Genomic DNA, 25,074 nt, shown 5'->3' with positions numbered 1-25,074 from the left:
AGGCTCGCTCGTCAGCAATCTCCGGTGAACAGGTCGGCGGTTCAGTTTTCTTCCCTTCCAAAAACTTTAGTGAGCTATCCTCTGTTTTATAGTTGCTGAAGGTGGGATGTGGAAGTGCGGCAGACATACTTCATTGGCCAGATTGCCCTTTGCGCGGTTGTTGGGGGTATGTCCCCCTTATTTACATATCGTTATGCAGCAAAGGGCATGATTTTTAATATGGTAAGCAGGGATAATGAGGCTGGGGGTACTATAGGTCAACAGTTAGTCTGTGAGCAGCAATTATTTTTTGGGATGCAACCCTTTGTGGTCAGGGGCGGACCGTGATACCTCCGTATCGCTCCCTCCTCCGCTGTGCAGCTGGAACAAACTGTCTGGCCTTCACCAGCTAGTTCGTTACTCATGTTGCAAAAGGGTGGTGTGCTTTGGCTGCCACGTACTGTTTTTCCCGTGTGCCCCCTTATCTTTCTCCCTGAATTCTCTCTTGTTCCCACATCATCCACCCCGTGGCTGCTGCCACTTTCACATCCCACTCTCAGTCACAGGTGTATCGATAACTTGTTGGAGGGGTGATGCGTATGTGTCTGGACTGACCTCCACTAATGGGGTATAGGAAGTGGTGAGTGGACGCAACTCTAGGGCACGGCTTATGAAGGTTTTTAGGCAGCTAACAGTAATGCATAGTAATATTACCACAATGATAATGATAACCCCAGTCTGTAACAAGCTTTGGATCCATCCGGTGACACTGAGTCCAAACCAGCCGAACAGTTTCGACAGCCAGCTGTTGTTCATCGACTCTCGGAGCTCGCGAGTATCTTTGGCCACCTGTCGTATGGTTTCTAGTTGGGTGTTGAGGTCCTGTGTGACGTTTGGAATGTAAACACAGCAGTCCGTGCTTGAGAGATTGAGGTAGCCACACAGTCCATTTTGGTGCAGTAACATCAGGTCCAGTGCCATGCGATTCTGGAGAGCCATCTTAGTCGTAGCTTGCAATTGTGTGTTGATCAAGGACAAGCTGTCTCGTGTGGCGTTGGCTAAAAGTTCTACCTGGTAGGCTAATTTACTTATCCACAACCGTGTTCGTACTGTAGCGGACCCAAATCCCCAAAATCCTTCCATTCCCCATGCTATTCGGACGGCTGCTCCTGGGTCCTGCCACCCCTCAACCTTACCTCCCAGCTCCCTTCTTGTGCGAGCAAACCAGTGGGGCTGGACTGGGGTCCTCTTCCATACAGGGCACAAAGTGGGGATGCCTAGTGTACATTGGGGGTTAGGCAGTCTAGCAGATAAGGTAGTATGCATGTGACCATCACTACAGGCCCAAATTAGGCCTGCTGGTGCATCGACGGAGGTGATGTGGCAGTCATTGCGGGGTGCGAATTCTGATCCTACGTATGCATAGGGCACGCTGTGATTTCAGCACAGGCAGCCCATTTTTAGGGTCGTGTAAACTGACCAGTAATACTGTACCCACTTGTATTGTTCCCAGTTGGAGCAATTTATCACCGTTCGGCAAGACCACAGTGTTGATCCATTTGACATGGGAATAAAAGGGGACCCATGATCAAAGGGTATGAAGCCCCTATCAGGATCGGACCAAGAGCAACTATAAGGACAATTTGCAGCCAGTGTAGCATCGTGGCATTGTTTTGGACATCCCTGGCCCATTCCATCATCCCATTGTATGCACCAGGACGTGTTTACAGGCTGGGTATATTGCAGGATGTTGGCTGCACGTCCCCAAGACCATGAATTTAAAGCACCCCAAGGCAATGCACTACAGCGTGTAGTCCATCCGCCTGGGTTCCAGATCATTGAGCCATTAGGCTCCTCTGTGTAGTTCCAACTAAGGGTGCAGTTAGTTTTGGAAATTGTTGAGAAATTGAAAGCTCCAGTAGGTGTTACAGTTAGTGGTGCCTGATGTGGGGCATGCGGATTTACAAATGGTATGGGTCCACTTTGATTCCAGAGATGTAATAGACTGGTTTCTATATCCGTTGGAATTATTCCCATAGGCAGGGGATCCTCAGCTGATTTGGGTAGGGGCAGGCAAGCAGTGATGCTGGACTCGTTAAGCATTGCTGCAAAGCCCCTTATCAAGGCTAAAATCAGATTATCATTCAAATCATGAGGGAATTGATCGCGACAAGTTCTCGTACTGTTCTACCAATTATTCTCTCGGTTTACACATGTGATTATCATTATACCTATTAAGCATATACACGTTAAACTAAAGAATATTTTCTCAGCGTGGCCTATATATAACATTAGGTTCATGTTGACAGTAGGTTACAAGCAACAGTGCAAGCTAGGCTTTGATTACAGTTTTGGCCTACAGACAATTATAAGTGTTAGAGATACAATTACCCAGCAACAAACAATTAGTAATCCTCGGGGGCACTCCCAGTCAGTGTAAGGGAGTCCTTGATCCCAGGTGCAATTTCCTGGCATGTGGAATACCTGTGGAAACATAAAGAAAAGATGCTCGGTTGTCGTCCAACCGGCGAAATTTATGTTAGAAGGTGGGTACTATACATCTAGTACTAATTTGATATCTTTTTTCCGCCTACCAGTATGTCATCAACATATTGGTATATTATGATTCTTGAGGGAGTAGGAATGTCCTCACCGGCCACAAGCGGGAGAATTGTAGGGGGAGTGTGCGTACCACCCCATCAATTCCTGCCTGTGTGGCTGCAGACAGCATCAAGGAGCCATTGTGGAACTAGCACTCGCCGGGCAGGGTGGCTCACTGCCCTCCCTGGGGATGCGAGGTTTTTGGTGTGGCATCTGGTAAGTCAATCAGGTCCTGTTGCGGGGCTGAGTCATGCCTTATGGGCAGGGCCCCCCCGCTCGCATCAATCCTTCGGCCCAGAGATTGTACCAGAGCCTGAAGGTCAGCCGTGGGGGTGCTGTGCAGTAACTGCCGCGGTACTCCCAGTGCCAGTGCTCTGCGCCAGAGGTCATTACACTCCTTGTCGAATTTTTGGTGGGGTTCATGCTGCAAATTGCTAGCCTGTACCTGACGGACCCACCATGGAGGTTCAGTCGGTTCTCCGGGCTTAGTTCCAATCCAGCCCATACGGCGTCCGTAACTTATTATTTCTTGCACAAATTCATTCCAGGTGGTCACATGAGCCTGCTCTCGCGGGGGCTGTGCAGCAGCTGCGCCAGCGTTCATTGTGCAAGCGGTTTGTATGCGATCCTGAGCATTGGCCACACAAGTTTTCAGGCTATCAGGGAGACCGCGGATAAGGGGGGTTAACCTCGCTGGATCAATTGGAGCTAGCATGGGAGATCTCCTTAACGCCTCCCTCTCATGCATTGCTTGTATGCAGGCTGCCTTCTGCACAGACGCAGCAAGGTCTGAGAAGCCAGAAGTCTTGATAACGAGGGGGTCCCCTCGCTCCTGTGGGTCTATGCCACCGGCCCAATAGACAGCTCGGGCGGTTAATGAATAATTCTGGTCGCCCAGAGGGGTGGTTAGAAATACTCCGGGGCCCCAGTAGCCCTCTGCCTCTCCTTCACTCAGCAAGATACGATCTCCCCCCGTGAGGGAGACTCGCCATACATATTCGGTCTCAGATTCTTCCGGCCGTCTAGAGTACTTTTCTTGCAGCTTGGCCAATTCTGCCGGGGACCAAGGGATTGAGCGTACAGTAGTACGAATGTTATCCTCTCCCTCAGCTGCAACCTCAGTTTTAATCAGTGGTCGTACTGGCACAGGCTCTGGGGTGGGAGTACAGCAATCGGAGCTTTCCAGAAAATCGTCATTATCGTCATTGTCATACCAGATATCCCCATCCCAGGTCTCAGGGTCAGCGCAGCGTACTAGTTTACGAATTTGCTGAGCCGAGACTGTGGATGGCATTTGGTTTAGGAGTAAGTCTAATTTTGCCTGCAGCTGCTTCTCTCGCCTTTCTGCTGCAGCTAGCAGCATTTTCATCTCCCTAACTTCTGTCTTTAAGTTCTGGTTTTCAACTGTGAGACCATTTACTTGTGTCCCCAATTTTTCTCGATTCTCCTTTTCAAAGGCTAGTGAGGTTTCCAGCACCTCGTTAGCTGATTTTAAAGCAGCATATTCTGCGTCTGCAACTATTTCGGGAGGAGGGGACTCTTTATATTCTTTCTGCGCGCAAGATAAGCAAGCCCCCAATACCGCACAAACAATTCCTTTTCCTTTACCTTTCCTGCTCTTTTGCTGGCTTCTACACTGCTCTATTCGCTCTACCACTTTATCTTCATCTTTCCAAAATTTATGGGCCCATTCTTTCCCTGCTTGGGATGGTGCACACTTATATTTATGCAGCAGTTTATCCATGGCAATCCTGCCGACTACGCCAATTTACTGTCGCGTGAAAGGGAGGGACGGAAGGCCCTTCCTTATCTTTATAATTTACGTTTGCCTGCCAGAGCCCCCCTGTTTGAGGACTTTCCCTGAGACAGTTTCGCAAAGTAAAAAGAATCTGTGTAATTTACATTTGCCTGCCAGAGCCCCCCTGTTTGAGGACTTTCCCTGAGACAGTTTCGCAAAGTAAAAAAGAATAAGATTTTATTAAAGCGACAGATACAACAGGTTCGGAATTGCCGTTGATAAATGCACTTGCTGCTACAAATTTTCTTTCCATGAGCTCAAACTAACAATTAAGCGCTTTCAATAATAATATATTTTCCTGGGTAACCTCCGACGTTTGTCGGAGGCGCAAGTCTTACCAAAGAGGCGTCCCTGTTTGGGGGAGGGGAGAAGGAGGCTCGCTCGTCAGCAATCTCCGGTGAACAGGTCGGCGGTTCAGTTTTCTTCCCTTCCAAAAACTTTAGTGAGCTATCCTCTGTTTTATAGTTGCTGAAGGTGGGATGTGGAAGTGCGGCAGACATACTTCATTGGCCAGATTGCCCTTTGCGCGGTTGTTGGGGGTATGTCCCCCTTATTTACATATCGTTATGCAGCAAAGGGCATGATTTTTAATATGGTAAGCAGGGATAATGAGGCTGGGGGTACTATAGGTCAACAGTTAGTCTGTGAGCAGCAATTATTTTTTTGGGATGCAACCCTTTGTGGTCAGGGGCGGACCGTGATACCTCCGTATCGCTCCCTCCTCCGCTGTGCAGCTGGAACAAACTGTCTGGCCTTCACCAGCTAGTTCGTTACTCATGTTGCAAAAGGGTGGTGTGCTTTGGCTGCCACGTACTGTTTTTCCCGTGTGCCCCCTTATCTTTCTCCCTGAATTCTCTCTTGTTCCCACATCATCCACCCCGTGGCTGCTGCCACTTTCACATCCCACTCTCAGTCACAGGTGTATCGATAACTTGTTGGAGGGGTGATGCGTATGTGTCTGGACTGACCTCCACTAATGGGGTATAGGAAGTGGTGAGTGGACGCAACTCTAGGGCACGGCTTATGAAGGTTTTTAGGCAGCTAACAGTAATGCATAGTAATATTACCACAATGATAATGATAACCCCAGTCTGTAACAAGCTTTGGATCCATCCGGTGACACTGAGTCCAAACCAGCCGAACAGTTTCGACAGCCAGCTGTTGTTCATCGACTCTCGGAGCTCGCGAGTATCTTTGGCCACCTGTCGTATGGTTTCTAGTTGGGTGTTGAGGTCCTGTGTGACGTTTGGAATGTAAACACAGCAGTCCGTGCTTGAGAGATTGAGGTAGCCACACAGTCCATTTTGGTGCAGTAACATCAGGTCCAGTGCCATGCGATTCTGGAGAGCCATCTTAGTCGTAGCTTGCAATTGTGTGTTGATCAAGGACAAGCTGTCTCGTGTGGCGTTGGCTAAAAGTTCTACCTGGTAGGCTAATTTACTTATCCACAACCGTGTTCGTACTGTAGCGGACCCAAATCCCCAAAATCCTTCCATTCCCCATGCTATTCGGACGGCTGCTCCTGGGTCCTGCCACCCCTCAACCTTACCTCCCAGCTCCCTTCTTGTGCGAGCAAACCAGTGGGGCTGGACTGGGGTCCTCTTCCATACAGGGCACAAAGTGGGGATGCCTAGTGTACATTGGGGGTTAGGCAGTCTAGCAGATAAGGTAGTATGCATGTGACCATCACTACAGGCCCAAATTAGGCCTGCTGGTGCATCGACGGAGGTGATGTGGCAGTCATTGCGGGGTGCGAATTCTGATCCTACGTATGCATAGGGCACGCTGTGATTTCAGCACAGGCAGCCCATTTTTAGGGTCGTGTAAACTGACCAGTAATACTGTACCCACTTGTATTGTTCCCAGTTGGAGCAATTTATCACCGTTCGGCAAGACCACAGTGTTGATCCATTTGACATGGGAATAAAAGGGGACCCATGATCAAAGGGTATGAAGCCCCTATCAGGATCGGACCAAGAGCAACTATAAGGACAATTTGCAGCCAGTGTAGCATCGTGGCATTGTTTTGGACATCCCTGGCCCATTCCATCATCCCATTGTATGCACCAGGACGTGTTTACAGGCTGGGTATATTGCAGGATGTTGGCTGCACGTCCCCAAGACCATGAATTTAAAGCACCCCAAGGCAATGCACTACAGCGTGTAGTCCATCCGCCTGGGTTCCAGATCATTGAGCCATTAGGCTCCTCTGTGTTGTTCCAACTAAGGGTGCAGTTAGTTTTGGAAATTGTTGAGAAATTGAAAGCTCCAGTAGGTGTTACAGTTAGTGGTGCCTGATGTGGGGCATGCGGATTTACAAATGGTATGGGTCCACTTTGATTCCAGAGATGTAATAGACTGGTTTCTATATCCGTTGGAATTATTCCCATAGGCAGGGGATCCTCAGCTGATTTGGGTAGGGGCAGGCAAGCAGTGATGCTGGACTCGTTAAGCATTGCTGCAAAGCCCCTTATCAAGGCTAAAATCAGATTATCATTCAAATCATGAGGGAATTGATCGCGACAAGTTCTCGTACTGTTCTACCAATTATTCTCTCGGTTTACACATGTGATTATCATTATACCTATTAAGCATATACACGTTAAACTAAAGAATATTTTCTCAGCGTGGCCTATATATAACATTAGGTTCATGTTGACAGTAGGTTACAAGCAACAGTGCAAGCTAGGCTTTGATTACAGTTTTGGCCTACAGACAATTATAAGTGTTAGAGATACAATTACCCAGCAACAAACAATTAGTAATCCTCGGGGGCACTCCCAGTCAGTGTAAGGGAGTCCTTGATCCCAGGTGCAATTTCCTGGCATGTGGAATACCTGTGGAAACATAAAGAAAAGATGCTCGGTTGTCGTCCAACCGGCGAAATTTATGTTAGAAGGTGGGTACTATACATCTAGTACTAATTTGATATCTTTTTTCCGCCTACCAGTATGTCATCAACATATTGGTATATTATGATTCTTGAGGGAGTAGGAATGTCCTCACCGGCCACAAGCGGGAGAATTGTAGGGGGAGTGTGCGTACCACCCCATCAATTCCTGCCTGTGTGGCTGCAGACAGCATCAAGGAGCCATTGTGGAACTAGCACTCGCCGGGCAGGGTGGCTCACTGCCCTCCCTGGGGATGCGAGGTTTTTGGTGTGGCATCTGGTAAGTCAATCAGGTCCTGTTGCGGGGCTGAGTCATGCCTTATGGGCAGGGCCCCCCCGCTCGCATCAATCCTTCGGCCCAGAGATTGTACCAGAGCCTGAAGGTCAGCCGTGGGGGTGCTGTGCAGTAACTGCCGCGGTACTCCCAGTGCCAGTGCTCTGCGCCAGAGGTCATTACACTCCTTGTCGAATTTTTGGTGGGGTTCATGCTGCAAATTGCTAGCCTGTACCTGACGGACCCACCATGGAGGTTCAGTCGGTTCTCCGGGCTTAGTTCCAATCCAGCCCATACGGCGTCCGTAACTTATTATTTCTTGCACAAATTCATTCCAGGTGGTCACATGAGCCTGCTCTCGCGGGGGCTGTGCAGCAGCTGCGCCAGCGTTCATTGTGCAAGCGGTTTGTATGCGATCCTGAGCATTGGCCACACAAGTTTTCAGGCTATCAGGGAGACCGCGGATAAGGGGGGTTAACCTCGCTGGATCAATTGGAGCTAGCATGGGAGATCTCCTTAACGCCTCCCTCTCATGCATTGCTTGTATGCAGGCTGCCTTCTGCACAGACGCAGCAAGGTCTGAGAAGCCAGAAGTCTTGATAACGAGGGGGTCCCCTCGCTCCTGTGGGTCTATGCCACCGGCCCAATAGACAGCTCGGGCGGTTAATGAATAATTCTGGTCGCCCAGAGGGGTGGTTAGAAATACTCCGGGGCCCCAGTAGCCCTCTGCCTCTCCTTCACTCAGCAAGATACGATCTCCCCCCGTGAGGGAGACTCGCCATACATATTCGGTCTCAGATTCTTCCGGCCGTCTAGAGTACTTTTCTTGCAGCTTGGCCAATTCTGCCGGGGACCAAGGGATTGAGCGTACAGTAGTACGAATGTTATCCTCTCCCTCAGCTGCAACCTCAGTTTTAATCAGTGGTCGTACTGGCACAGGCTCTGGGGTGGGAGTACAGCAATCGGAGCTTTCCAGAAAATCGTCATTATCGTCATTGTCATACCAGATATCCCCATCCCAGGTCTCAGGGTCAGCGCAGCGTACTAGTTTACGAATTTGCTGAGCCGAGACTGTGGATGGCATTTGGTTTAGGAGTAAGTCTAATTTTGCCTGCAGCTGCTTCTCTCGCCTTTCTGCTGCAGCTAGCAGCATTTTCATCTCCCTAACTTCTGTCTTTAAGTTCTGGTTTTCAACTGTGAGACCATTTACTTGTGTCCCCAATTTTTCTCGATTCTCCTTTTCAAAGGCTAGTGAGGTTTCCAGCACCTCGTTAGCTGATTTTAAAGCAGCATATTCTGCGTCTGCAACTATTTCGGGAGGAGGGGACTCTTTATATTCTTTCTGCGCGCAAGATAAGCAAGCCCCCAATACCGCACAAACAATTCCTTTTCCTTTACCTTTCCTGCTCTTTTGCTGGCTTCTACACTGCTCTATTCGCTCTACCACTTTATCTTCATCTTTCCAAAATTTATGGGCCCATTCTTTCCCTGCTTGGGATGGTGCACACTTATATTTATGCAGCAGTTTATCCATGGCAATCCTGCCGACTACGCCAATTTACTGTCGCGTGAAAGGGAGGGACGGAAGGCCCTTCCTTATCTTTATAATTTACGTTTGCCTGCCAGAGCCCCCCTGTTTGAGGACTTTCCCTGAGACAGTTTCGCAAAGTAAAAAAGAATAAGATTTTATTAAAGCGACAGATACAACAGGTTCGGAATTGCCGTTGATAAATGCACTTGCTGCTACAAATTTTCTTTCCATGAGCTCAAACTAACAATTAAGCGCTTTCAATAATAATATATTTTCCTGGGTAACCTCCGACGTTTGTCGGAGGCGCAAGTCTTACCAAAGAGGCGTCCCTGTTTGGGGGAGGGGAGAAGGAGGCTCGCTCGTCAGCAATCTCCGGTGAACAGGTCGGCGGTTCAGTTTTCTTCCCTTCCAAAAACTTTAGTGAGCTATCCTCTGTTTTATAGTTGCTGAAGGTGGGATGTGGAAGTGCGGCAGACATACTTCATTGGCCAGATTGCCCTTTGCGCGGTTGTTGGGGGTATGTCCCCCTTATTTACATATCGTTATGCAGCAAAGGGCATGATTTTTAATATGGTAAGCAGGGATAATGAGGCTGGGGGTACTATAGGTCAACAGTTAGTCTGTGAGCAGCAATTATTTTTTTGGGATGCAACCCTTTGTGGTCAGGGGCGGACCGTGATACCTCCGTATCGCTCCCTCCTCCGCTGTGCAGCTGGAACAAACTGTCTGGCCTTCACCAGCTAGTTCGTTACTCATGTTGCAAAAGGGTGGTGTGCTTTGGCTGCCACGTACTGTTTTTCCCGTGTGCCCCCTTATCTTTCTCCCTGAATTCTCTCTTGTTCCCACATCATCCACCCCGTGGCTGCTGCCACTTTCACATCCCACTCTCAGTCACAGGTGTATCGATAACTTGTTGGAGGGGTGATGCGTATGTGTCTGGACTGACCTCCACTAATGGGGTATAGGAAGTGGTGAGTGGACGCAACTCTAGGGCACGGCTTATGAAGGTTTTTAGGCAGCTAACAGTAATGCATAGTAATATTACCACAATGATAATGATAACCCCAGTCTGTAACAAGCTTTGGATCCATCCGGTGACACTGAGTCCAAACCAGCCGAACAGTTTCGACAGCCAGCTGTTGTTCATCGACTCTCGGAGCTCGCGAGTATCTTTGGCCACCTGTCGTATGGTTTCTAGTTGGGTGTTGAGGTCCTGTGTGACGTTTGGAATGTAAACACAGCAGTCCGTGCTTGAGAGATTGAGGTAGCCACACAGTCCATTTTGGTGCAGTAACATCAGGTCCAGTGCCATGCGATTCTGGAGAGCCATCTTAGTCGTAGCTTGCAATTGTGTGTTGATCAAGGACAAGCTGTCTCGTGTGGCGTTGGCTAAAAGTTCTACCTGGTAGGCTAATTTACTTATCCACAACCGTGTTCGTACTGTAGCGGACCCAAATCCCCAAAATCCTTCCATTCCCCATGCTATTCGGACGGCTGCTCCTGGGTCCTGCCACCCCTCAACCTTACCTCCCAGCTCCCTTCTTGTGCGAGCAAACCAGTGGGGCTGGACTGGGGTCCTCTTCCATACAGGGCACAAAGTGGGGATGCCTAGTGTACATTGGGGGTTAGGCAGTCTAGCAGATAAGGTAGTATGCATGTGACCATCACTACAGGCCCAAATTAGGCCTGCTGGTGCATCGACGGAGGTGATGTGGCAGTCATTGCGGGGTGCGAATTCTGATCCTACGTATGCATAGGGCACGCTGTGATTTCAGCACAGGCAGCCCATTTTTAGGGTCGTGTAAACTGACCAGTAATACTGTACCCACTTGTATTGTTCCCAGTTGGAGCAATTTATCACCGTTCGGCAAGACCACAGTGTTGATCCATTTGACATGGGAATAAAAGGGGACCCATGATCAAAGGGTATGAAGCCCCTATCAGGATCGGACCAAGAGCAACTATAAGGACAATTTGCAGCCAGTGTAGCATCGTGGCATTGTTTTGGACATCCCTGGCCCATTCCATCATCCCATTGTATGCACCAGGACGTGTTTACAGGCTGGGTATATTGCAGGATGTTGGCTGCACGTCCCCAAGACCATGAATTTAAAGCACCCCAAGGCAATGCACTACAGCGTGTAGTCCATCCGCCTGGGTTCCAGATCATTGAGCCATTAGGCTCCTCTGTGTAGTTCCAACTAAGGGTGCAGTTAGTTTTGGAAATTGTTGAGAAATTGAAAGCTCCAGTAGGTGTTACAGTTAGTGGTGCCTGATGTGGGGCATGCGGATTTACAAATGGTATGGGTCCACTTTGATTCCAGAGATGTAATAGACTGGTTTCTATATCCGTTGGAATTATTCCCATAGGCAGGGGATCCTCAGCTGATTTGGGTAGGGGCAGGCAAGCAGTGATGCTGGACTCGTTAAGCATTGCTGCAAAGCCCCTTATCAAGGCTAAAATCAGATTATCATTCAAATCATGAGGGAATTGATCGCGACAAGTTCTCGTACTGTTCTACCAATTATTCTCTCGGTTTACACATGTGATTATCATTATACCTATTAAGCATATACACGTTAAACTAAAGAATATTTTCTCAGCGTGGCCTATATATAACATTAGGTTCATGTTGACAGTAGGTTACAAGCAACAGTGCAAGCTAGGCTTTGATTACAGTTTTGGCCTACAGACAATTATAAGTGTTAGAGATACAATTACCCAGCAACAAACAATTAGTAATCCTCGGGGGCACTCCCAGTCAGTGTAAGGGAGTCCTTGATCCCAGGTGCAATTTCCTGGCATGTGGAATACCTGTGGAAACATAAAGAAAAGATGCTCGGTTGTCGTCCAACCGGCGAAATTTATGTTAGAAGGTGGGTACTATACATCTAGTACTAATTTGATATCTTTTTTCCGCCTACCAGTATGTCATCAACATATTGGTATATTATGATTCTTGAGGGAGTAGGAATGTCCTCACCGGCCACAAGCGGGAGAATTGTAGGGGGAGTGTGCGTACCACCCCATCAATTCCTGCCTGTGTGGCTGCAGACAGCATCAAGGAGCCATTGTGGAACTAGCACTCGCCGGGCAGGGTGGCTCACTGCCCTCCCTGGGGATGCGAGGTTTTTGGTGTGGCATCTGGTAAGTCAATCAGGTCCTGTTGCGGGGCTGAGTCATGCCTTATGGGCAGGGCCCCCCCGCTCGCATCAATCCTTCGGCCCAGAGATTGTACCAGAGCCTGAAGGTCAGCCGTGGGGGTGCTGTGCAGTAACTGCCGCGGTACTCCCAGTGCCAGTGCTCTGCGCCAGAGGTCATTACACTCCTTGTCGAATTTTTGGTGGGGTTCATGCTGCAAATTGCTAGCCTGTACCTGACGGACCCACCATGGAGGTTCAGTCGGTTCTCCGGGCTTAGTTCCAATCCAGCCCATACGGCGTCCGTAACTTATTATTTCTTGCACAAATTCATTCCAGGTGGTCACATGAGCCTGCTCTCGCGGGGGCTGTGCAGCAGCTGCGCCAGCGTTCATTGTGCAAGCGGTTTGTATGCGATCCTGAGCATTGGCCACACAAGTTTTCAGGCTATCAGGGAGACCGCGGATAAGGGGGGTTAACCTCGCTGGATCAATTGGAGCTAGCATGGGAGATCTCCTTAACGCCTCCCTCTCATGCATTGCTTGTATGCAGGCTGCCTTCTGCACAGACGCAGCAAGGTCTGAGAAGCCAGAAGTCTTGATAACGAGGGGGTCCCCTCGCTCCTGTGGGTCTATGCCACCGGCCCAATAGACAGCTCGGGCGGTTAATGAATAATTCTGGTCGCCCAGAGGGGTGGTTAGAAATACTCCGGGGCCCCAGTAGCCCTCTGCCTCTCCTTCACTCAGCAAGATACGATCTCCCCCCGTGAGGGAGACTCGCCATACATATTCGGTCTCAGATTCTTCCGGCCGTCTAGAGTACTTTTCTTGCAGCTTGGCCAATTCTGCCGGGGACCAAGGGATTGAGCGTACAGTAGTACGAATGTTATCCTCTCCCTCAGCTGCAACCTCAGTTTTAATCAGTGGTCGTACTGGCACAGGCTCTGGGGTGGGAGTACAGCAATCGGAGCTTTCCAGAAAATCGTCATTATCGTCATTGTCATACCAGATATCCCCATCCCAGGTCTCAGGGTCAGCGCAGCGTACTAGTTTACGAATTTGCTGAGCCGAGACTGTGGATGGCATTTGGTTTAGGAGTAAGTCTAATTTTGCCTGCAGCTGCTTCTCTCGCCTTTCTGCTGCAGCTAGCAGCATTTTCATCTCCCTAACTTCTGTCTTTAAGTTCTGGTTTTCAACTGTGAGACCATTTACTTGTGTCCCCAATTTTTCTCAATTCTCCTTTTCAAAGGCTAGTGAGGTTTCCAGCACCTCGTTAGCTGATTTTAAAGCAGCATATTCTGCGTCTGCAACTATTTCGGGAGGAGGGGACTCTTTATATTCTTTCTGCGCGCAAGATAAGCAAGCCCCCAATACCGCACAAACAATTCCTTTTCCTTTACCTTTCCTGCTCTTTTGCTGGCTTCTACACTGCTCTATTCGCTCTACCACTTTATCTTCATCTTTCCAAAATTTATGGGCCCATTCTTTCCCTGCTTGGGATGGTGCACACTTATATTTATGCAGCAGTTTATCCATGGCAATCCTGCCGACTACGCCAATTTACTGTCGCGTGAAAGGGAGGGACGGAAGGCCCTTCCTTATCTTTATAATTTACGTTTGCCTGCCAGAGCCCCCCTGTTTGAGGACTTTCCCTGAGACAGTTTCGCAAAGTAAAAAGAATCTGTGTAATTTACATTTGCCTGCCAGAGCCCCCCTGTTTGAGGACTTTCCCTGAGACAGTTTCGCAAAGTAAAAAAGAATAAGATTTTATTAAAGCGACAGATACAACAGGTTCGGAATTGCCGTTGATAAATGCACTTGCTGCTACAAATTTTCTTTCCATGAGCTCAAACTAACAATTAAGCGCTTTCAATAATAATATATTTTCCTGGGTAACCTCCGACGTTTGTCGGAGGCGCAAGTCTTACCAAAGAGGCGTCCCTGTTTGGGGGAGGGGAGAAGGAGGCTCGCTCGTCAGCAATCTCCGGTGAACAGGTCGGCGGTTCAGTTTTCTTCCCTTCCAAAAACTTTAGTGAGCTATCCTCTGTTTTATAGTTGCTGAAGGTGGGATGTGGAAGTGCGGCAGACATACTTCATTGGCCAGATTGCCCTTTGCGCGGTTGTTGGGGGTATGTCCCCCTTATTTACATATCGTTATGCAGCAAAGGGCATGATTTTTAATATGGTAAGCAGGGATAATGAGGCTGGGGGTACTATAGGTCAACAGTTAGTCTGTGAGCAGCAATTATTTTTTGGGATGCAACCCTTTGTGGTCAGGGGCGGACCGTGATACCTCCGTATCGCTCCCTCCTCCGCTGTGCAGCTGGAACAAACTGTCTGGCCTTCACCAGCTAGTTCGTTACTCATGTTGCAAAAGGGTGGTGTGCTTTGGCTGCCACGTACTGTTTTTCCCGTGTGCCCCCTTATCTTTCTCCCTGAATTCTCTCTTGTTCCCACATCATCCACCCCGTGGCTGCTGCCACTTTCACATCCCACTCTCAGTCACAGGTGTATCGATAACTTGTTGGAGGGGTGATGCGTATGTGTCTGGACTGACCTCCACTAATGGGGTATAGGAAGTGGTGAGTGGACGCAACTCTAGGGCACGGCTTATGAAGGTTTTTAGGCAGCTAACAGTAATGCATAGTAATATTACCACAATGATAATGATAACCCCAGTCTGTAACAAGCTTTGGATCCATCCGGTGACACTGAGTCCAAACCAGCCGAACAGTTTCGACAGCCAGCTGTTGTTCATCGACTCTCGGAGCTCGCGAGTATCTTTGGCCACCTGTCGTATGGTTTCTAGTTGGGTGTTGAGGTCCTGTGTGACGTTTGGAATGTAAACACAGCAGTCCGTGCTTGAGAGATTGAGGTAGCCACACAGTCCATTTTGGTGCAGTAACATCAGGTCCAGTGCCATGCGATTCTGGAGAGCCATCTTAGTCGTAGCTTGCAATTGTGTGTTGATCAAGGACAAGCTGTCTCGTGTGGCGTTGGCTAAAAGTTCTACCTGGTAGGCTAATTTACTTATCCACAACCGTGTTCGTACTGTAGCGGACCCAAATCCCCAAAATCCTTCCATTCCCCATGCTATTCGGACGGCTGCTCCTGGGTCCTGCCACCCCTCAACCTTACCTCCCAGCTCCCTTCTTGTGCGAGCAAACCAGTGGGGCTGGACTGGGGTCCTCTTCCATACAGGGCACAAAGTGGGGATGCCTAGTGTACATTGGGGGTTAGGCAGTCTAGCAGATAAGGTAGTATGCATGTGACCATCACTACAGGCCCAAATTAGGCCTGCTGGTGCATCGACGGAGGTGATGTGGCAGTCATTGCGGGGTGCGAATTCTGATCCTACGTATGCATAGGGCACGCTGTGATTTCAGCACAGGCAGCCCATTTTTAGGGTCGTGTAAACTGACCAGTAATACTGTACCCACTTGTATTGTTCCCAGTTGGAGCAATTTATCACCGTTCGGCAAGACCACAGTGTTGATCCATTTGACATGGGAATAAAAGGGGACCCATGATCAAAGGGTATGAAGCCCCTATCAGGATCGGACCAAGAGCAACTATAAGGACAATTTGCAGCCAGTGTAGCATCGTGGCATTGTTTTGGACATCCCTGGCCCATTCCATCATCCCATTGTATGCACCAGGACGTGTTTACAGGCTGGGTATATTGCAGGATGTTGGCTGCACGTCCCCAAGACCATGAATTTAAAGCACCCCAAGGCAATGCACTACAGCGTGTAGTCCATCCGCCTGGGTTCCAGATCATTGAGCCATTAGGCTCCTCTGTGTAGTTCCAACTAAGGGTGCAGTTAGTTTTGGAAATTGTTGAGAAATTGAAAGCTCCAGTAGGTGTTACAGTTAGTGGTGCCTGATGTGGGGCATGCGGATTTACAAATGGTATGGGTCCACTTTGATTCCAGAGATGTAATAGACTGGTTTCTATATCCGTTGGAATTATTCCCATAGGCAGGGGATCCTCAGCTGATTTGGGTAGGGGCAGGCAAGCAGTGATGCTGGACTCGTTAAGCATTGCTGCAAAGCCCCTTATCAAGGCTAAAATCAGATTATCATTCAAATCATGAGGGAATTGATCGCGACAAGTTCTCGTACTGTTCTACCAATTATTCTCTCGGTTTACACATGTGATTATCATTATACCTATTAAGCATATACACGTTAAACTAAAGAATATTTTCTCAGCGTGGCCTATATATAACATTAGGTTCATGTTGACAGTAGGTTACAAGCAACAGTGCAAGCTAGGCTTTGATTACAGTTTTGGCCTACAGACAATTATAAGTGTTAGAGATACAATTACCCAGCAACAAACAATTAGTAATCCTCGGGGGCACTCCCAGTCAGTGTAAGGGAGTCCTTGATCCCAGGTGCAATTTCCTGGCATGTGGAATACCTGTGGAAACATAAAGAAAAGATGCTCGGTTGTCGTCCAACCGGCGAAATTTATGTTAGAAGGTGGGTACTATACATCTAGTACTAATTTGATATCTTTTTTCCGCCTACCAGTATGTCATCAACATATTGGTATATTATGATTCTTGAGGGAGTAGGAATGTCCTCACCGGCCACAAGCGGGAGAATTGTAGGGGGAGTGTGCGTACCACCCCATCAATTCCTGCCTGTGTGGCTGCAGACAGCATCAAGGAGCCATTGTGGAACTAGCACTCGCCGGGCAGGGTGGCTCACTGCCCTCCCTGGGGATGCGAGGTTTTTGGTGTGGCATCTGGTAAGTCAATCAGGTCCTGTTGCGGGGCTGAGTCATGCCTTATGGGCAGGGCCCCCCCGCTCGCATCAATCCTTCGGCCCAGAGATTGTACCAGAGCCTGAAGGTCAGCCGTGGGGGTGCTGTGCAGTAACTGCCGCGGTACTCCCAGTGCCAGTGCTCTGCGCCAGAGGTCATTACACTCCTTGTCGAATTTTTGGTGGGGTTCATGCTGCAAATTGCTAGCCTGTACCTGACGGACCCACCATGGAGGTTCAGTCGGTTCTCCGGGCTTAGTTCCAATCCAGCCCATACGGCGTCCGTAACTTATTATTTCTTGCACAAATTCATTCCAGGTGGTCACATGAGCCTGCTCTCGCGGGGGCTGTGCAGCAGCTGCGCCAGCGTTCATTGTGCAAGCGGTTTGTATGCGATCCTGAGCATTGGCCACACAAGTTTTCAGGCTATCAGGGAGACCGCGGATAAGGGGGGTTAACCTCGCTGGATCAATTGGAGCTAGCATGGGAGATCTCCTTAACGCCTCCCTCTCATGCATTGCTTGTATGCAGGCTGCCTTCTGCACAGACGCAGCAAGGTCTGAGAAGCCAGAAGTCTTGATAACGAGGGGGTCCCCTCGCTCCTGTGGGTCTATGCCACCGGCCCAATAGACAGCTCGGGCGGTTAATGAATAATTCTGGTCGCCCAGAGGGGTGGTTAGAAATACTCCGGGGCCCCAGTAGCCCTCTGCCTCTCCTTCACTCAGCAAGATACGATCTCCCCCCGTGAGGGAGACTCGCCATACATATTCGGTCTCAGATTCTTCCGGCCGTCTAGAGTACTTTTCTTGCAGCTTGGCCAATTCTGCCGGGGACCAAGGGATTGAGCGTACAGTAGTACGAATGTTATCCTCTCCCTCAGCTGCAACCTCAGTTTTAATCAGTGGTCGTACTGGCACAGGCTCTGGGGTGGGAGTACAGCAATCGGAGCTTTCCAGAAAATCGTCATTATCGTCATTGTCATACCAGATATCCCCATCCCAGGTCTCAGGGTCAGCGCAGCGTACTAGTTTACGAATTTGCTGAGCCGAGACTGTGGATGGCATTTGGTTTAGGAGTAAGTCTAATTTTGCCTGCAGCTGCTTCTCTCGCCTTTCTGCTGCAGCTAGCAGCATTTTCATCTCCCTAACTTCTGTCTTTAAGTTCTGGTTTTCAACTGTGAGACCATTTACTTGTGTCCCCAATTTTTCTCGATTCTCCTTTTCAAAGGCTAGTGAGGTTTCCAGCACCTCGTTAGCTGATTTTAAAGCAGCATATTCTGCGTCTGCAACTATTTCGGGAGGAGGGGACTCTTTATATTCTTTCTGCGCGCAAGATAAGCAAGCCCCCAATACCGCACAAACAATTCCTTTTCCTTTACCTTTCCTGCTCTTTTGCTGGCTTCTACACTGCTCTATTCGCTCTACCACTTTATCTTCATCTTTCCAAAATTTATGGGCCCATTCTTTCCCTGCTTGGGATGGTGCACACTTATATTTATGCAGCAGTTTATCCATGGCAATCCTGCCGACTACGCCAATTTACTGTCGCGTGAAAGGGAGGGACGGAAGGCCCTTCCTTATCTTTATAATTTACGTTTGCCTGCCAGAGCCCCCCTGTTTGAGGACTTTCCCTGAGACAGTTTCGCAAAGTAAAAAGAATCTGTGTAATTTACATTTGCCTGCCAGAGCCCCCCTGTTTGAGGACTTTCCCTGAGACAGTTTCGCAAAGTAAAAAAGAATAAGATTTTATTAAAGCGACAGATACAACAGGTTCGGAATTGCCGTTGATAAATGCACTTGCTGCTACAAATTTTCTTTCCATGAGCTCAAACTAACAATTAAGCGCTTTCAATAATAATATATTTTCCTGGGTAACCTCCGACGTTTGTCGGAGGCGCAAGTCTTACCAAAGAGGCGTCCCTGTTTGGGGGAGGGGAGAAGGAGGCTCGCTCGTCAGCAATCTCCGGTGAACAGGTCGGCGGTTCAGTTTTCTTCCCTTCCAAAAACTTTAGTGAGCTATCCTCTGTTTTATAGTTGCTGAAGGTGGGATGTGGAAGTGCGGCAGACATACTTCATTGGCCAGATTGCCCTTTGCGCGGTTGTTGGGGGTATGTCCCCCTTATTTACATATCGTTATGCAGCAAAGGGCATGATTTTTAATATGGTAAGCAGGGATAATGAGGCTGGGGGTACTATAGGTCAACAGTTAGTCTGTGAGCAGCAATTATTTTTTGGGATGCAACCCTTTGTGGTCAGGGGCGGACCGTGATACCTCCGTATCGCTCCCTCCTCCGCTGTGCAGCTGGAACAAACTGTCTGGCCTTCACCAGCTAGTTCGTTACTCATGTTGCAAAAGGGTGGTGTGCTTTGGCTGCCACGTACTGTTTTTCCCGTGTGCCCCCTTATCTTTCTCCCTGAATTCTCTCTTGTTCCCACATCATCCACCCCGTGGCTGCTGCCACTTTCACATCCCACTCTCAGTCACAGGTGTATCGATAACTTGTTGGAGGGGTGATGCGTATGTGTCTGGACTGACCTCCACTAATGGGGTATAGGAAGTGGTGAGTGGACGCAACTCTAGGGCACGGCTTATGAAGGTTTTTAGGCAGCTAACAGTAATGCATAGTAATATTACCACAATGATAATGATAACCCCAGTCTGTAACAAGCTTTGGATCCATCCGGTGACACTGAGTCCAAACCAGCCGAACAGTTTCGACAGCCAGCTGTTGTTCATCGACTCTCGGAGCTCGCGAGTATCTTTGGCCACCTGTCGTATGGTTTCTAGTTGGGTGTTGAGGTCCTGTGTGACGTTTGGAATGTAAACACAGCAGTCCGTGCTTGAGAGATTGAGGTAGCCACACAGTCCATTTTGGTGCAGTAACATCAGGTCCAGTGCCATGCGATTCTGGAGAGCCATCTTAGTCGTAGCTTGCAATTGTGTGTTGATCAAGGACAAGCTGTCTCGTGTGGCGTTGGCTAAAAGTTCTACCTGGTAGGCTAATTTACTTATCCACAACCGTGTTCGTACTGTAGCGGACCCAAATCCCCAAAATCCTTCCATTCCCCATGCTATTCGGACGGCTGCTCCTGGGTCCTGCCACCCCTCAACCTTACCTCCCAGCTCCCTTCTTGTGCGAGCAAACCAGTGGGGCTGGACTGGGGTCCTCTTCCATACAGGGCACAAAGTGGGGATGCCTAGTGTACATTGGGGGTTAGGCAGTCTAGCAGATAAGGTAGTATGCATGTGACCATCACTACAGGCCCAAATTAGGCCTGCTGGTGCATCGACGGAGGTGATGTGGCAGTCATTGCGGGGTGCGAATTCTGATCCTACGTATGCATAGGGCACGCTGTGATTTCAGCACAGGCAGCCCATTTTTAGGGTCGTGTAAACTGACCAGTAATACTGTACCCACTTGTATTGTTCCCAGTTGGAGCAATTTATCACCGTTCGGCAAGACCACAGTGTTGATCCATTTGACATGGGAATAAAAGGGGACCCATGATCAAAGGGTATGAAGCCCCTATCAGGATCGGACCAAGAGCAACTATAAGGACAATTTGCAGCCAGTGTAGCATCGTGGCATTGTTTTGGACATCCCTGGCCCATTCCATCATCCCATTGTATGCACCAGGACGTGTTTACAGGCTGGGTATATTGCAGGATGTTGGCTGCACGTCCCCAAGACCATGAATTTAAAGCACCCCAAGGCAATGCACTACAGCGTGTAGTCCATCCGCCTGGGTTCCAGATCATTGAGCCATTAGGCTCCTCTGTGTAGTTCCAACTAAGGGTGCAGTTAGTTTTGGAAATTGTTGAGAAATTGAAAGCTCCAGTAGGTGTTACAGTTAGTGGTGCCTGATGTGGGGCATGCGGATTTACAAATGGTATGGGTCCACTTTGATTCCAGAGATGTAATAGACTGGTTTCTATATCCGTTGGAATTATTCCCATAGGCAGGGGATCCTCAGCTGATTTGGGTAGGGGCAGGCAAGCAGTGATGCTGGACTCGTTAAGCATTGCTGCAAAGCCCCTTATCAAGGCTAAAATCAGATTATCATTCAAATCATGAGGGAATTGATCGCGACAAGTTCTCGTACTGTTCTACCAATTATTCTCTCGGTTTACACATGTGATTATCATTATACCTATTAAGCATATACACGTTAAACTAAAGAATATTTTCTCAGCGTGGCCTATATATAACATTAGGTTCATGTTGACAGTAGGTTACAAGCAACAGTGCAAGCTAGGCTTTGATTACAGTTTTGGCCTACAGACAATTATAAGTGTTAGAGATACAATTACCCAGCAACAAACAATTAGTAATCCTCGGGGGCACTCCCAGTCAGTGTAAGGGAGTCCTTGATCCCAGGTGCAATTTCCTGGCATGTGGAATACCTGTGGAAACATAAAGAAAAGATGCTCGGTTGTCGTCCAACCGGCGAAATTTATGTTAGAAGGTGGGTACTATACATCTAGTACTAATTTGATATCTTTTTTCCGCCTACCAGTATGTCATCAACATATTGGTATATTATGATTCTTGAGGGAGTAGGAATGTCCTCACCGGCCACAAGCGGGAGAATTGTAGGGGGAGTGTGCGTACCACCCCATCAATTCCTGCCTGTGTGGCTGCAGACAGCATCAAGGAGCCATTGTGGAACTAGCACTCGCCGGGCAGGGTGGCTCACTGCCCTCCCTGGGGATGCGAGGTTTTTGGTGTGGCATCTGGTAAGTCAATCAGGTCCTGTTGCGGGGCTGAGTCATGCCTTATGGGCAGGGCCCCCCCGCTCGCATCAATCCTTCGGCCCAGAGATTGTACCAGAGCCTGAAGGTCAGCCGTGGGGGTGCTGTGCAGTAACTGCCGCGGTACTCCCAGTGCCAGTGCTCTGCGCCAGAGGTCATTACACTCCTTGTCGAATTTTTGGTGGGGTTCATGCTGCAAATTGCTAGCCTGTACCTGACGGACCCACCATGGAGGTTCAGTCGGTTCTCCGGGCTTAGTTCCAATCCAGCCCATACGGCGTCCGTAACTTATTATTTCTTGCACAAATTCATTCCAGGTGGTCACATGAGCCTGCTCTCGCGGGGGCTGTGCAGCAGCTGCGCCAGCGTTCATTGTGCAAGCGGTTTGTATGCGATCCTGAGCATTGGCCACACAAGTTTTCAGGCTATCAGGGAGACCGCGGATAAGGGGGGTTAACCTCGCTGGATCAATTGGAGCTAGCATGGGAGATCTCCTTAACGCCTCCCTCTCATGCATTGCTTGTATGCAGGCTGCCTTCTGCACAGACGCAGCAAGGTCTGAGAAGCCAGAAGTCTTGATAACGAGGGGGTCCCCTCGCTCCTGTGGGTCTATGCCACCGGCCCAATAGACAGCTCGGGCGGTTAATGAATAATTCTGGTCGCCCAGAGGGGTGGTTAGAAATACTCCGGGGCCCCAGTAGCCCTCTGCCTCTCCTTCACTCAGCAAGATACGATCTCCCCCCGTGAGGGAGACTCGCCATACATATTCGGTCTCAGATTCTTCCGGCCGTCTAGAGTACTTTTCTTGCAGCTTGGCCAATTCTGCCGGGGACCAAGGGATTGAGCGTACAGTAGTACGAATGTTATCCTCTCCCTCAGCTGCAACCTCAGTTTTAATCAGTGGTCGTACTGGCACAGGCTCTGGGGTGGGAGTACAGCAATCGGAGCTTTCCAGAAAATCGTCATTATCGTCATTGTCATACCAGATATCCCCATCCCAGGTCTCAGGGTCAGCGCAGCGTACTAGTTTACGAATTTGCTGAGCCGAGACTGTGGATGGCATTTGGTTTAGGAGTAAGTCTAATTTTGCCTGCAGCTGCTTCTCTCGCCTTTCTGCTGCAGCTAGCAGCATTTTCATCTCCCTAACTTCTGTCTTTAAGTTCTGGTTTTCAACTGTGAGACCATTTACTTGTGTCCCCAATTTTTCTCGATTCTCCTTTTCAAAGGCTAGTGAGGTTTCCAGCACCTCGTTAGCTGATTTTAAAGCAGCATATTCTGCGTCTGCAACTATTTCGGGAGGAGGGGACTCTTTATATTCTTTCTGCGCGCAAGATAAGCAAGCCCCCAATACCGCACAAACAATTCCTTTTCCTTTACCTTTCCTGCTCTTTTGCTGGCTTCTACACTGCTCTATTCGCTCTACCACTTTATCTTCATCTTTCCAAAATTTATGGGCCCATTCTTTCCCTGCTTGGGATGGTGCACACTTATATTTATGCAGCAGTTTATCCATGGCAATCCTGCCGACTACGCCAATTTACTGTCGCGTGAAAGGGAGGGACGGAAGGCCCTTCCTTATCTTTATAATTTACGTTTGCCTGCCAGAGCCCCCCTGTTTGAGGACTTTCCCTGAGACAGTTTCGCAAAGTAAAAAGAATCTGTGTAATTTACATTTGCCTGCCAGAGCCCCCCTGTTTGAGGACTTTCCCTGAGACAGTTTCGCAAAGTAAAAAAGAATAAGATTTTATTAAAGCGACAGATACAACAGGTTCGGAATTGCCGTTGATAAATGCACTTGCTGCTACAAATTTTCTTTCCATGAGCTCAAACTAACAATTAAGCGCTTTCAATAATAATATATTTTCCTGGGTAACCTCCGACGTTTGTCGGAGGCGCAAGTCTTACCAAAGAGGCGTCCCTGTTTGGGGGAGGGGAGAAGGAGGCTCGCTCGTCAGCAATCTCCGGTGAACAGGTCGGCGGTTCAGTTTTCTTCCCTTCCAAAAACTTTAGTGAGCTATCCTCTGTTTTATAGTTGCTGAAGGTGGGATGTGGAAGTGCGGCAGACATACTTCATTGGCCAGATTGCCCTTTGCGCGGTTGTTGGGGGTATGTCCCCCTTATTTACATATCGTTATGCAGCAAAGGGCATGATTTTTAATATGGTAAGCAGGGATAATGAGGCTGGGGGTACTATAGGTCAACAGTTAGTCTGTGAGCAGCAATTATTTTTTGGGATGCAACCCTTTGTGGTCAGGGGCGGACCGTGATACCTCCGTATCGCTCCCTCCTCCGCTGTGCAGCTGGAACAAACTGTCTGGCCTTCACCAGCTAGTTCGTTACTCATGTTGCAAAAGGGTGGTGTGCTTTGGCTGCCACGTACTGTTTTTCCCGTGTGCCCCCTTATCTTTCTCCCTGAATTCTCTCTTGTTCCCACATCATCCACCCCGTGGCTGCTGCCACTTTCACATCCCACTCTCAGTCACAGGTGTATCGATAACTTGTTGGAGGGGTGATGCGTATGTGTCTGGACTGACCTCCACTAATGGGGTATAGGAAGTGGTGAGTGGACGCAACTCTAGGGCACGGCTTATGAAGGTTTTTAGGCAGCTAACAGTAATGCATAGTAATATTACCACAATGATAATGATAACCCCAGTCTGTAACAAGCTTTGGATCCATCCGGTGACACTGAGTCCAAACCAGCCGAACAGTTTCGACAGCCAGCTGTTGTTCATCGACTCTCGGAGCTCGCGAGTATCTTTGGCCACCTGTCGTATGGTTTCTAGTTGGGTGTTGAGGTCCTGTGTGACGTTTGGAATGTAAACACAGCAGTCCGTGCTTGAGAGATTGAGGTAGCCACACAGTCCATTTTGGTGCAGTAACATCAGGTCCAGTGCCATGCGATTCTGGAGAGCCATCTTAGTCGTAGCTTGCAATTGTGTGTTGATCAAGGACAAGCTGTCTCGTGTGGCGTTGGCTAAAAGTTCTACCTGGTAGGCTAATTTACTTATCCACAACCGTGTTCGTACTGTAGCGGACCCAAATCCCCAAAATCCTTCCATTCCCCATGCTATTCGGACGGCTGCTCCTGGGTCCTGCCACCCCTCAACCTTACCTCCCAGCTCCCTTCTTGTGCGAGCAAACCAGTGGGGCTGGACTGGGGTCCTCTTCCATACAGGGCACAAAGTGGGGATGCCTAGTGTACATTGGGGGTTAGGCAGTCTAGCAGATAAGGTAGTATGCATGTGACCATCACTACAGGCCCAAATTAGGCCTGCTGGTGCATCGACGGAGGTGATGTGGCAGTCATTGCGGGGTGCGAATTCTGATCCTACG

At 49.0% G+C, this 25,074-nt stretch overlaps 1 long non-coding RNA gene across 2 annotated transcripts; it reads left to right on the top strand.

Moving 5' to 3' along the window:
- Positions 1-24,694, top strand: LOC136993688 (uncharacterized). Of its 2 annotated transcripts, XR_010886092.1 has the most exons (6): positions 1-538; positions 5,167-5,290; positions 9,840-9,963; positions 14,591-14,714; positions 19,342-19,465; positions 24,093-24,694. It is a non-coding gene; the product is annotated as an uncharacterized lncRNA (long non-coding RNA). The 2 variants fall into 2 exon arrangements; XR_010886091.1 differs by lacking the exon at positions 1-538 and having other exon boundaries at positions 4,750-5,290.
- Positions 24,695-25,074: the final 380 nt, after the last annotated feature.

This window comes from Apteryx mantelli, chromosome 19 (genome assembly GCF_036417845.1).
Source record: "Apteryx mantelli isolate bAptMan1 chromosome 19, bAptMan1.hap1, whole genome shotgun sequence".
NCBI classification, from domain to species: Eukaryota; Metazoa; Chordata; class Aves; order Apterygiformes; family Apterygidae; genus Apteryx; species Apteryx mantelli.
Note: the sequence above shows the minus strand (reverse complement) of the source record. Positions and strands in the feature narration are given on the sequence as shown.